The sequence below is a fragment of the Eumetopias jubatus genome, unplaced genomic scaffold (genome assembly GCF_037043125.1).
Source record: "Eumetopias jubatus isolate StellerSeaLion01/CBP00866 unplaced genomic scaffold, mEumJub1_p1.0 scaffold_3, whole genome shotgun sequence".
Lineage (NCBI taxonomy): Eukaryota > Metazoa > Chordata > Mammalia > Carnivora > Otariidae > Eumetopias > Eumetopias jubatus.
In genome coordinates, this window is record NW_028274809.1 from 40,967,208 (window position 1) to 40,980,977 (window position 13,770).

The window sequence follows — 13,770 nt, forward strand, 5'->3', positions numbered from 1 at the left end:
CAATTAGGGCGCCTGGGTGGCTCAGTCATTAAGCGTCTGCCTTCAGCTCAGGTCATGATCCCAGGATCCTGGACTCGAGTCCCACATCGGGCTCCTTGCTCCGCGGGAAGCCTGCTTCTCCCTCTCCCACTCCCCCTGCTTGTGTTCCCTCTCTGGCTGTGTCTCTCTCTGTCAAATAAATAAATAAAATCTTAAAAAAAAAATTTACCAATTAGATAATCGATTGCAAATATCAATGTTATTTGAATAGAATCTCTTCTTTCTTCATAATTAAGCAATTAGAAGGAAAATTTAAAATGTCAAAGAACGTTTTCTTTAAAATCACAATAATTTACATGAGAATTTTTAATTTGACATTTTCTTGAAATGAGAAGTTTCTGCACTGAAGGAGAAATGAACATTCCCCCAAAAATAATTTATCCTTTTTCAAAACCCAGTTTGCTTATGATGAAAATGAGAATTCTGAAAAATTAATGAACCAAGAATAAGAAATATGCTCAGTATTTAGGTTAGAAATGAGCACAAATACTTTATGGCTCTTTCCATCAAAAGGTACACAGTCTGTTTCCCTGGCTTTTGAGATGGGGTTTGTGCGTTGTTGCTTTGACTAGTGGAATGTGGCAGAAGTACTGTTGTGTCTCTTCTGAGCATGACCTCAGAGGGCCCCAAAGTTTCTTCTCTTGCCCTGTTAGAGCCATGCCATTGCCACCTAAAAATCTGAATATTCTGATGGGAAGACACATGGAAGAGAAAGGATGCAGTGTGGCTGGCTATAAAGACCAATTTCCTGCCCCGTTGAGGGCTATGAGAGGGTGAGAGCATGGTGAATTCTGCAGCTGCAGTGAACCACCACCAGACTGCAGCTGTGTGAGTGACCTCAGGGGAGACCACCAGAGCTGAGCTCAGCTGGAACTGCAGAACATATTCAGAGTAACTATTTTAAGCTTCTAAGAACTGGGAGTCAATATTTCCAAATACTTTAAAATACTTCAAAAGTATTAATAATAGTGTAATATTTATTTTTCTTATATTAAAATATCTTAAAATCTCTTTCTCTCTCTCTTTACCATTCTCTTCTCCTCACTTCCTAATTCTTACATAGACTAACAAACACCCCTGGTATGGGTATTAATCAGTTTCAGGAGCTACAAGTATAAAGGTGAACAATCATCATATATTTTTATTTATATATTCTGAAATTCCAAAATACATTCATTCATGAGTTGACTATGAAATATCAACATGTTCTGGATTAGTCTTACCATTTCTATTTTTAACTTAAGAGTCCTTGAAAGGTACAAGATTCCAGTTTACTTTTGGGTAAAGCCTTTACCCACGGAAAGCACCATTTAAAAGGCAAATGATATCTGAATTACTAATGCTTTAAATGATATCATCTATAAACATATCAATATGGTGGCCAAATACTCAAAATAATTTATAAAAAGAAAAGTTATAAATTTTGATTTAAGAAGGTCTTTACAAGAAAAATTGGCAGGCAGACCAAAATGAGGTATTGAATGTGAAAATAAAGTCCACTTTCACAATTTGACCTGGGGAGAACCTTGATTATATTGATTAATTTGGGCACCATTCATTTCTCCATTCTAAAAACAAAGTACAAACAATACCCTTTTCCAAAGTATGAAAATATAAACGCTGCAGAAATTTTAAATTAGTTTAGTTGAATTTTTATATTTTAAATATATATGTAGTTAATTAAAATAAAAGTTCTATTATAAACTTGGAAGGCTAAAGTATTTTCAAATTTTCATCAGTTGATATGATGAAACTCTAAATGTTTAGAGTTATAAAAATAATTGTATGGTATTTGGAACTCTCTTAACCATGCATTAGCCTATAAACTTATGAAATAGGAACCTGATTAGAAATAAGATTTCAGAGCTTTACTCTGAAGAATAACTATAGAACAAAACAAGAAAAGCTAAAATATTTATCTCTGCTTTGCATTATGTGCCAATTTACAGAACATTATTATGGAGAACATTTTCAATTCCATACTTCTTATTCCATACATATTTGAAGTGGATTACCAAATTTTCTCAAAACACTCATAATTTTTATAAGAACTAGTAAACCCAGTGTTAGACTCACACAATATTACTCAAATCATGCATGACCCCACTGTTTTCTATGATTTTAAATAGATTTATAATTATTCATATTGGTATCAGTTTCTGTTTTTTTTTCTAAACATTTTCTAATTAATTTTGTATGTTTGCATTTGGAGAAAAAAATCTGAAGTGACATATTTGAGGAAGCATTGTTACAGTTAATAAGAGAACTTAGAATTCTAAAATCTAAATCTGATCCCTAAATATTTTATACTAATACTCTATGTGGATGCTAGTGCATTTGTACTTCGTGCATTAACCTTATTTCTCTAGTGAGGGATCATTTTTAAAAATAAATACCTTCATTAAATTTGAAATACTTGGTTACTAAAGAGAAATTTAAAAAAATCTACATGGGATTGAATGTTCTTTCACCTGGGGGGCTCTATAAGAATTTAATGACCCCTGAGCCACCTAGGGTGGTTTGAATGCTTCATTTTCAGATATCATGGTCAAACCAAAATGGCACATAAGCAAGAAACAAGACATACCTCATATTTCCTCACATTTTCTGGCAAATTCATTCACTCAACAAACTTACTGACGTCTGCTATGATGAGGCTCTAGAATAAAGTGATGAATATAATACTGGGTGGACAAAGGTGAATGAAATATTTTATGATTCTATAGTGTTCTCATTTTATCTCCTCTCCAGGTACAAACTCTTGGAAAATAATTATGACAAAATGTGCTCTGGACAATAGAATTATGCTCAACATGTTAAAAGGAAGGAGAGATTCACCCTACTTTAGTGTTGAAAAATAAAGAATCAGGAATGGAATGAAGAATGTCCTCTTCAAAAAGAAAAGGCATGATAGAGGCCTGAAAATAGCAGCATATTCCAGAAATGGTCATTTCTTGTAGGTGATAATAGCTTAGAATATGTGAGTCTGTGTATGGAAGAGTTGGGAGTGAGAAGATCAGGAGAAAATTAATGAAATTTCAGATTGCTGCATCATGAATTAGGAAAGGTATAGAGAATGCAAAAGTGTTTCTGCCTAAGGCTTGGGGACAAAAAGTCCATGATCTATCCTAAAATACTTTCTGTAGGATTCTTGAAAGAATAATTTTTATTTTATTAAAATAATTTTTATAAATATAAAATAATTTTTTATATTAAAATTATTTTTAACTTTTATATAACAAAATTGGAGTTACCCAAAGAAGATTTACATAAGAAAAGTATAAATCTATTCTTTCAAAACAATAAATTTGTTAATGCTACTTTAAAAAAAAAAAAAGGCACTTAAATGATAGAGTCCCCACTCTACTAAATACTGACCTAGACTCCTGCAGAGGTCACTGTTCACTATGGTTCACATGGTGGACTCCTCTGAACCTTCATGCTTTGGTTTTATTCTCACCTACTTGGGTAGACTTCTCTGACCACCCTCTGTAAGTAGGGCCCAATGCCTGTGTCCTCTCATTATCTACTTATTCTCTATTACTGATTATTTTGTTTCCATCATAATATTAGTTAATTATTCTCATGTTTTATCTATAGTCATATTGCCTCTTTTTCCAAGATTATTAGCTCCACAATATCAATGAGATGGTCCTGAATAAGTAAATAAATAAAAAAAATTAGTTTGTCTCCCCTCATTCAAACTCCATGGTATGTTCTAGATCAAGGATATCTCAGATTTAAAATGTCTTAACTTAAACTAATTGTCTTTCCTGATTCCCTTGACACAGCACCTGACAGACAATAGCTTTTCAATAGTGTTACTTGAATAAAAGATTTCAAATTGTTCTAGGAATCCCTCTACTCAACTGAATAGCAAATTCACAAGTCCTGGGTTTGATTTTGATCAATCTGATCATCTGTGGTCTAGTTCTTGTGAAGATTTGTTCTTTCCATTAAGTTTAAGGCCAGGTACTTGTAGTATTCTTTGATTTTAGTACAACAGATAAGGCAATAGACTGCTTTGTGATACTAGTATTAGGGTGGATTTTTGTTTCGCTTTTAATGAGGGAATCTTATTTGAGAAAAGTTAAATAGCAGATGATGAAAAATTTTATTTACTTTTATAATAAAATTTGGAATTAATAAGGAAGTTGAAGCTATATGCTTCAAGGTTTTATAAATATATATGAAATAATAAGTAGGTGGCATTGGGGATATAATGAAAGAATGATAAAAAATAAAGAAGCCAGCTATGTTTTAATATCATGAAGTTACTCTGAATCAAGCTAGAACTATATAAAATGTGTGTTTGGATAGGTGCACTGAAAGTCTTTTGAAGGTACATAAGGTCGTGTGTATCTAATGAGCCTGGAGAATGTTTAGTTTACATTGGAAGGGATCTCCACTATTATTTATTCTAAATGCATTATTTTTCCATTAAGGACACTGAGACTCAGAAATGATAAGCTATTTGCCCAAGTCAAAAAGCTTTTTAAAAGCAGTATCTATGACATGAATCCAGGCATTTAATTCCCAAGTTTGAGAAATAGTGTGGTATCTAATGCACAGAAAAACTTTGTGAGGATTTTTCTGCAAGGAAAGAGCTAATAATATATTACATGCAACCCCCCAACACACAAATCCCCTTAGAAATTTGTAGATATTTACTCTTACACATAAAAAAAATTGAAAACTGTGGCAGAGACTCTTTAACCTAATAACATATATAAATTTAATGTTCAGGTAAAGTAGTAAGACCTGTAAGGACTTTGAAGAATAGAAAAGTAAACTTGAATCTCAAGAAGGAGGAAAAAAATTACTAAACATACTCAGTTACATGAACAGCTATTTTTCAAGGTGAATCAGCTCGATAAAAATTATGACCTTTTTCTGTACCTTATTTTATTTTCTAGACCTAAAAATATTGCCAGTGCCTGAGGTGTAAGTCAGAGTGAACTTTCATTATCACTCCAGAGACTTGGCACTTTCCTCATTAGGCTCCATAGTATCTGACTGAGTGACCTTGTTTGGTGAGAAGACACAGATGGAGTCTGTCAGTAAATCTTGTTAATGTAACAAGTATTCCTACTGTTAGATGAGTGTTGCACCTGATTCTGGCATTTCTTCCCTTAGTAAACAACCCCTATTCCCTTTCCAACATGGGTCTCTTCCCTCATGCCATCAGGTTTTTCAGCTTTAGCTTGTTCTAAGGATTATCTAAAAGAATGTCTCTTGCTGTGAAGGGGAGATGCTCTCTCCCTCCTAGTAACAAACTCTTGCTGGCTTTTGAAAGATGTAAAGATGACAATAAATGTGGCAAACCTAAACCTAAACCAAGACTATCTCCATGCTAGAAAGCCCTTCAGGTGAAATAAAGTTTTATTATCAGGTAACTACTGCTCTAATTTCTCCCTGTTATCTTGTTTTGTAATATGAAAGATAAAACTGGAAGAAAGTAGATATTCTCAATATTGGGGAAGAAAGATTGGGATATGCTTTGGTGCATATGATTATAAAGGGAATGAGACAGTGGCAGGTTGTGTCACAAACTTTGGAAAAACCACTTAATTTCAATATCCTTTTTTATAAAATTCATCAAAAATACTAAAAATAACAACTGGCTCAGTCCATTTGGGCTACCATAACAAAGCACCACAAACTGGGCAGCTTATAAACAACAGAAATTTATTTCTCACCGTTCTGGAGGCTGGAAGTCCAAGATCAAGCTGCCAGCATGGTCAGGTGAAGGCCCTACTCCAGAGGGTAGACTTCCTGTTTCCTCATATGGTGGAGAGGGCGACGTAGTCTCTGGAGCCTCTTTTATAAGGCATTAATCCCTTTCAAGAGAGTTCTACATTCATGACTTCAATAGCTCCCAAGGGCCTTACCTACTAACACGATCATCGCTGGTGGGGGGTGGGGGTTAGGATTTCAACATATGAATTTTGGAAGGACACAAACATTCAGACCATAGCAATAATCTATCAGGTCTAGTGAGAGGACCCAGTGAGAAGATTTGAAATAAATCTATTTATAAAGTATAAAACTGTATACTTACTTATATTTAGACATATAAAAATTTGAAAAGAAAAAAACGAAACAGCCGCAGATGCAGTTCGGAGAATACTTTGAAACTTTGTGGATATTTAATATAAAATATTTTAATTAAAATGAGAATTTTTGAAACAAAATGAGAAGACATCTGCAAAACATAGCAGACTAATAATTTTGCAAATAATAGTAATAACTCATATGAGAAAAGTCTAAACTTAGCTAAACTTTTATTTATGTTTTCATTTAAGATAACTGAAGAAAATAATTATGTGTCCATAACTTTTTAGTAAGTGTCTAGTTTCCTGTACTGAATGAAAAGTACTGCACTAAAATAAACACTGAAGGCCATGAAGAGCTCTGCATGTTGATGGGTTTGGTAGGGAGAATAAGCACTTTTTTCCTTTCTTCTTTTTTCTTTTTTTGAACCCAGAATGACCTAGACACTGAGGTCAAAAGAAGAGATATAAAGTATAACGTTAGGAGATTAAAGTGTTCTTGACTATATCCTTGTAATGAGGCAGAAAGTAAATCAAAGGTTTTGATAAACTATGAGATTAGCATTCTCAGTGAACTCTAAATGACTAAAATTAAATCTTAAATAAGGCATTCCAAATATAGAAGAATATTACAGTTGTAAGTAACTAATACTTGACATAAAGGGCTTTAATGAGGTCTTACAAATGTGACTTTATTTCTTCAAATTCATCAACATTTTAAATGTAAAAGAAAATAAATGCTGGATACTGGGAATACCTAATTTGCCATCCAAGAAAAGAAACGGGTTTGTGGCACAATGCCCAAGACTGACCTCCAGATTTATATAAAATTATGCTGAATGTACAGAACATGTTGTTTGCTTAACTGTATCACAAACATGCAATTCCTGTGGCTTTTCAGAACGCCTATATAGATGCAGTTAAAATAAATCTTCAGTGAAGTGCTGACAGAATTCAAGTATGTCCTCAGTTATTCATTCATTAACTTCAGTTGAATAGGTTTATTTTTTATTTTTTAATTTTTTTTAAAGATTTTATTTATTTATTTGAGAGAGAGTGAGAGAGAGAGCAGGGTGGGGGAAGCAGAGGGAGAGGTCCAAGCAGACTTCCTGCTGAGCAGGGAGCCCGACACAGGGCTCAATTCCAGGATCCAGGGATCATGGCCTGAGCCAAAGGTAGACGCTTAACTGACCGAGCCACCCAGGTGCCCCTGGTTGAATATAGTTTAAATGTGGGATATAGATTAAATGCAAAGGAACACATTTTAAAAAGACATATTTCTATGTTAACCTTCAAAATATATATTACACCCTGAAACCCTCTTGTCTCTCTCCAGTCTACCTCAATCCTAGCCACCTTCCTGGTTTTAATTAAAATTTACATCCTTCGTGTCTTTCTGCTCCAACTTTCTTCATTTTTTGAATATGTTCCCTCAGGCCATTGCTGAGTATGGCACTCCATATTTGAAAAGCAGCTTTTTAGAGCTATAATTCACATACCATAAATTTCATCCATCTAAACTGTACAATTCGATGGTTTTTAGTGTATTCAGAACTGTGCAAGCATCAACACCATCTAATTTTAGACCACTTTTGGTCATCCCCAGAGGAAACCTTGTACACATTAACGATCACTCATCTTTTATATGGAAATATCCATTTGTTCCAGCACCATTTCTTGAAAAGATTACTCTTTTACCATTGAATTTTGTGGGCACTCTTGCCGAAAATTTATTGAACATAAATTAAAAGGTTTATTTCTGGATTCTCAATTCTGTTCCATAGATCTGTACATCTATGATTATGCAAGCAGTACACTACCTTAATTGCTATAGTATTATAATATTGAAATTAGAAAGTATGAGTTGTTCAGTTTTATTCTTATTTTTAAGACTGTTTTGGCTAATCTTGGTAGTTGACATTCACACATAATTTTTTAAGTTTTTAAATTCCTATTAGTTAATATACTGTGTAATATTAGTTTCAGGTGTACAATATAGTGATTCAACACTTCTGTACAATACCTGGTACTCATCACAAGTGCCCTCCTTAATCCCCATCACCTAGTTCACCCATCCTCCAACCCACTTCCCCTGCGGTGACCATCAGTTTGTTCTCTAGAGTTAAGAGTGTGTTTCTTGATTTGTCTCTCTCTCTCTCTCTTTTTTCCCTTTTGCTCATTTGTTTCATTTATTCAATTCCACATATGAGGGAAATCATATAGTACTGGTCTTTCTCAGACTGAACTATTTGTGAATAAGACTTGGCCAGGTGTCAGAAAGGTAAGTAGATGTATAAGTATAATGTTAATGTGCAGATTTTGTTTATGAGATTGACTAGATCAGCACATGGAGCTCTGTTGTTCTGGGGGTTTTTTGCTCTATATTATTCCATTGTATACATGTATCACAATTTACATCCACCCATTCTTAGGTTGAAGTATGTGGAACTAGTGTCCAAAATTGTTTGTTTGTTTGTTTGAGCCAGTTTAGCATAATGAGTTCTGAATCCAGAGTAAGGTTTTGGTATTTATTAGCTAAATGGTCTTGAGTAAATGAATTAACCTTCCTTAACTTAAAATGTCCTTGTCTGTTAAAAACATACATAGTGTATCACTCTTAAGAGTATATTGAGGATTAAATGAAGAGGAGCTTCTGCTATTTTATAAGTGCTCAATAAATCATAGCTGATATTATTGGCATTTTGTGATTAAGGGCAGCAATACTATGTACATTCTTGTACATGTCTCCTGTGGAATAGTCTTTCTGAGATATATACCTAAGAATGGAACTGCTAGATCATAGAATATGTGAATTTATTTCCCAAACGGCTATTTTTTAAGTGTCTGTCCCTATTTTTATTCCTAACAGCAACAATGTATAAGAAAGCTAATTTCTTCATTAATACTTAGCATCATTATCTTTCACAGCAGTTGTTTTAGTTTTATCTATTTAATTGAGAAACATTAACTGAATACTTACTTTACACTATGCAATAGGCACTAGAGATGCAAGATTGAATGGGCAGGACATCTGTCCTCAAGGTACTCATGAAATGGGGTGGGAGTACAGGAATATAGATATAAACTATATAAGTAATAATATAACAATGGAGATTTGCATAGTCTTAACCTTTTCCTCAGCATCCTTGCTAAATATTATCCAGAATGTTAACATTTAATGACTATGAGTTCTACATTCATAGGAATTATAATAAGCTCTTTATTTGTTTTAGTAGCTTTTAGGTTGTTAGTTTTTTTATGATGGTAAATACTTTTGTGAACAATATTTGTATATAAAACTTGTATGATTTTAGGATACATTTCCTCACTTATATATTTAATTAAAATATATTAACTGTTTAATTAATATACATATTAATAAATACTAGGGTATAATTTAGGCCCTGTTGTGGAAACACTGAATTCTGATGATTAAAAAGTACAGACTGGAAAGAACAAAAACATTTAAGAACCTTAAACTATTTTGAAAATTTTATTTATTTTATATATTTCACCTTCTAATGAAAACATATATTCATAAATAAACTGATGTTAGCTCTTTAGCTTTATAGATAAATTTATACTTGAGAAAGTTTGTGTTGTCATTGCCATACCATCCTCTTGTGACCATGAGTAAACTGCAAATTTTCATCAAAGTGATCCTCTGGTTTCCATAGCAACTTGTCCCTCCTCTCTTATTGTCCTCCAAACTGTGGTGACATTAGGCCTTCTTACAAACATAGTTTGAAACTGGAAAAGAGTGATATTTTGAGCTTTATATGGTTCTTTCAACCAGAACACTAAGGTCTTCTGGGAGCTGGAAATTGAGAAGTTGATTTTAAGTAAGTGAAAATAAGCTTGACAGGGAAATAAAAAGACAAGTGAATTCATGTTTGAAATACTGCAGACAAGCAAAACTTTCAATCAACAATGTTTTCTTGAACTAGTTTCTCTGCTATAACAGATATTCTACTTTTTATTTATTTTTACATCACATTTAACACATGTAGATATTCTGCTTTTCTATGATAAACAACAGGAAGGGGATGATGATGTACCAGAACTCCTTCAAAAAAAGAAAATCATGAATCCAGATTTATATTCTTTTGTAGTTACTCTGGTAGAAGACAATCAGTTTTATAATATGCTGTTTTAAATTAATTCCTAATTTTAGCAGAATAATATTGTGTTTTTCAAGTCACCTAGGAGTAGTAGTTATTATAGATAAATATAACATTATAAAACAAACTGATTTAATGTGGGAGACTTAAGTTTACATCGAAATATGGAAGCTTAGTACCATGGGTTATATTCGTTTAATAAGTTAAAATGCATGAATAGTCTGATGGTCATTTTTAAGGACTTTTATGCATCAGTTTATTGAAACACCTCTCTAAAAAAAATGGGGATTTCACTTTTTCAGATAAACAAGCATCCTTCTACTTGTAAAGACAATATCCTTAAATTGTATCACACTGAATCCTCTATAGTGCTGGATAATTCCGATATCAAGAGCATCAACAACATAATGCTTCTCATTCAATGTTTGAAATCACTCTGTTTCTCTCCATAGCAAGTTCTGCTTTTCAGTGAGCCTGTCTTCAGCCTTCTCTAATAATACATGCAGAGTCTCTGTGAAAGGCAACTTGTGATTTCTCTACCTACCCTTTTCTGTATAATTCCTTTGACAAAGACTCTGCTGTGACTCTCAGGGCTTTACTGGATATGTCTCTACCTCTGGAAATAACAGGTTGAACAGATTTAGGGCACCCAAATAACACAAAGTTGATAATTTAGCAAAGATGCCTCCTTTTCCTGAGTGACATAGTCCTAAAAGTGAACTGCTCTCCTAAGCTGACTGAGTAAACTGGAAAAGTAAAATGTTTATTACCAGCAATCTGATTATGTGCTTAAATTCATTCTTAGATTATTTTTCTAACTCATATTTAATAATAATGATGATGATGGGCACTAACATTTATTGAATGCTTACAGTGCCCCAGTTAATAATCAAAATATTTTATTTTAATTTTTTTAAAGATTTTATTTATTTATTTATTTATTTGACACACAGAGAGAGAGCACAAGCAAGGGGAGCCGCAGGCAGAGGGAGAAGGAGAAGCAGACTCTCTACTGAGCAGCGAGCCTAACGCGGGTCTTAATTCCAGGATCTTGGGATCATGACCTGAGTCAAAGGCAAACCCTTAACCGGCTAAGCCACCCAGGTGCCCCAATCAAAATATTTTATATGTAGCAAAGTATGATTCCAAAATTATCCCTACTTCAAATGAGGAAATTAAAATATAGATCGATTAAGAATCTTTTACAAGGTTGCTAGTAGAGTCAGGAGCCAGGATGAAAACCCAAGTAGTCAAGTTCAGAGTACATATTCAGAACCATCTACTATATTCCATAGGTCCTGAGTCCTAAGAAATATATCTTGGCTGTTTTATTCCCCCCATGGAATAGAGAACGGCATACTCATTAAACTAAACAAATATGTATTAGTGTGTACACACCCATACTTTATATATGAATGAATGTGAGCATTGTTGTTAGGACTGTGACTTTCGTAAGGCAATCAAAATAGATATTTGGAAAGAGAAAAGTAGGTTTGTGGCAACACAGTTTTTATTTAAAGCATCTATTTATGTTCTGACAGAAGTGATAATGATTTCCAAATGAAATAAATTGTAGGTGTTTGCATATGCCAATGAGGATAAAGAAATTACACAAAATTGCCTAGGGATGTTTAGAAAATGACAAGTTCATAAATTCAGATATAAAGATAGGACCTCCTAAAATCTGAAAACAGAAGATATTAGGAGTAAAAGGGGGAAAGCTGCAAAACAAAATCTGGGGAAATATTTTCAAAGGACAAAGTTCACAGATGTATATGGGTGTGTGTCTAGTTCTGAATGATTATATTGAAATTAGTGTCAGCCATTAGTTTTTACATTACTCATTTTGAGAGAGATTTGTGAAAGAATTTCAGAGTAATAGTCCAAAAAAATAATTACACTTAAAATCTGTTGAATGTTTCAAACTGGTAATTTTTTAAAAAAATCAAGTTATAGAGATAATCTAGGCAGAGTTTTTTTTTTAATACCAGAATTTATTTTTGTGGGGGAGAAATTCTTTGTCAGATAAGTAATTCCCAAAAGAACTAGCTGAATCATCATTATGATGTATAGGTGGGGGGGAAAGGACAAATTTCTATAATATTTTTATGAAGAAAAAAATGAGGTCTCCATTTTTTATGAACAGTAAGAATGTCAATTTCTTAACAATTCCACAATAACATAGTTACTAGTCCTCTTCTTCCACTGAGAACATCTTTTTCTTTCTTTCTTAGAGCATATAATTTAAACCACTTAGCTGTTAAAACTGTTTCCCTGAATCTACTCTTTCCTTCACTCTTTTTATTTTTTCTCTATAAAACCATGTGTCCAATAATTTTCTTTAAACCTGTTCCAAAAGTTTTTTAGAGCATTTCATTCCTAACGATAGGTCAACTACAGCTCCCATTTGATGACAGAAAAATTCACGCATGTATGAAGCTCTGTGATTACAGAGAAGAGGTGCTAGTTGCAGAGCAGACGGGAGGGAAATTGGTGTGCAGACTCCGTGGGGTCCCAGCAGGGGCAGCTCAACTCTGAGGAAGTCACTATCTTACTATCTTAGTCTTTTTGAAGACTTGTTTTCTAAATCACTATGTTCACTGTAACTGAACCTGGATTTCTGAAGTGCTGAAACAAATGTTGCTTATAGCTTAATGTGACATTGCCTTCTTGTGAATTTTTTACCTTTATTTATATATTTATAATTTAATAAACTTTATTTTTGAGAGAAGTTTTAAGTTCACAGCAAAACTGAGCAGAATACAGAGTTCCAATATATCCTTTGTCCTCAAACATGTACTACCTCCCCCATTATCAGTATCCCTCACCGAAGTGGTACATTTGTTATAATCAGTGAACTTATATTGACACATTTCATCACATAAAGTCCATAGTTTACATTGGAGTTTGCTTTTGATGTTCACTCTGTAGGTTTGACAAGTGTACAGTGACATGTTATCTATCATTACAGTATGATACAGAATAGTTTCATGGTCCTAAATATCCTCTGGTTCTTCCTATTTATCCCTTCCTCCTTTCTAACACCTGGCAACCCCTGATCTCTTTACTGTCTGAATAGTTATGCTATTCCCAGAGTGTCATATAGTTGGAATCATATGTTATGTAGATTTTTCAGATTGCCTTCTTTTGCTTAGTAATGTGCATTTAAGGTTCTTCCATGTCTTTTTGTGGCTTGATTATATTTCTTTTTAGTGCTGAATAATATTCCTTTGTCCAGATGTATCACAGATTATTTACCCATTCACCTACTGAAAGACATCTTGGCTGTTTCCAATTTTTGGCAATTATGAATAAAGCTGATGTAACATCCATGTGTAGTTTTCAAGTCATTTGAGTAGATACCACTGAGTGCCATCACTAAGTCATACAGTAAGAGTATGTTTAATTTTGTAAGAAACTGCCTGTCTTCCAGAGTGGCTATACCATTTTGTATTCTCACCAGCAATGAATGACATTTCCTGTTGCTCCACATCTGAGGCAGCATTTGATGTCATCTGTGTTTTGAACTACAGCTATTCTAATGCGTCTGTATTGGT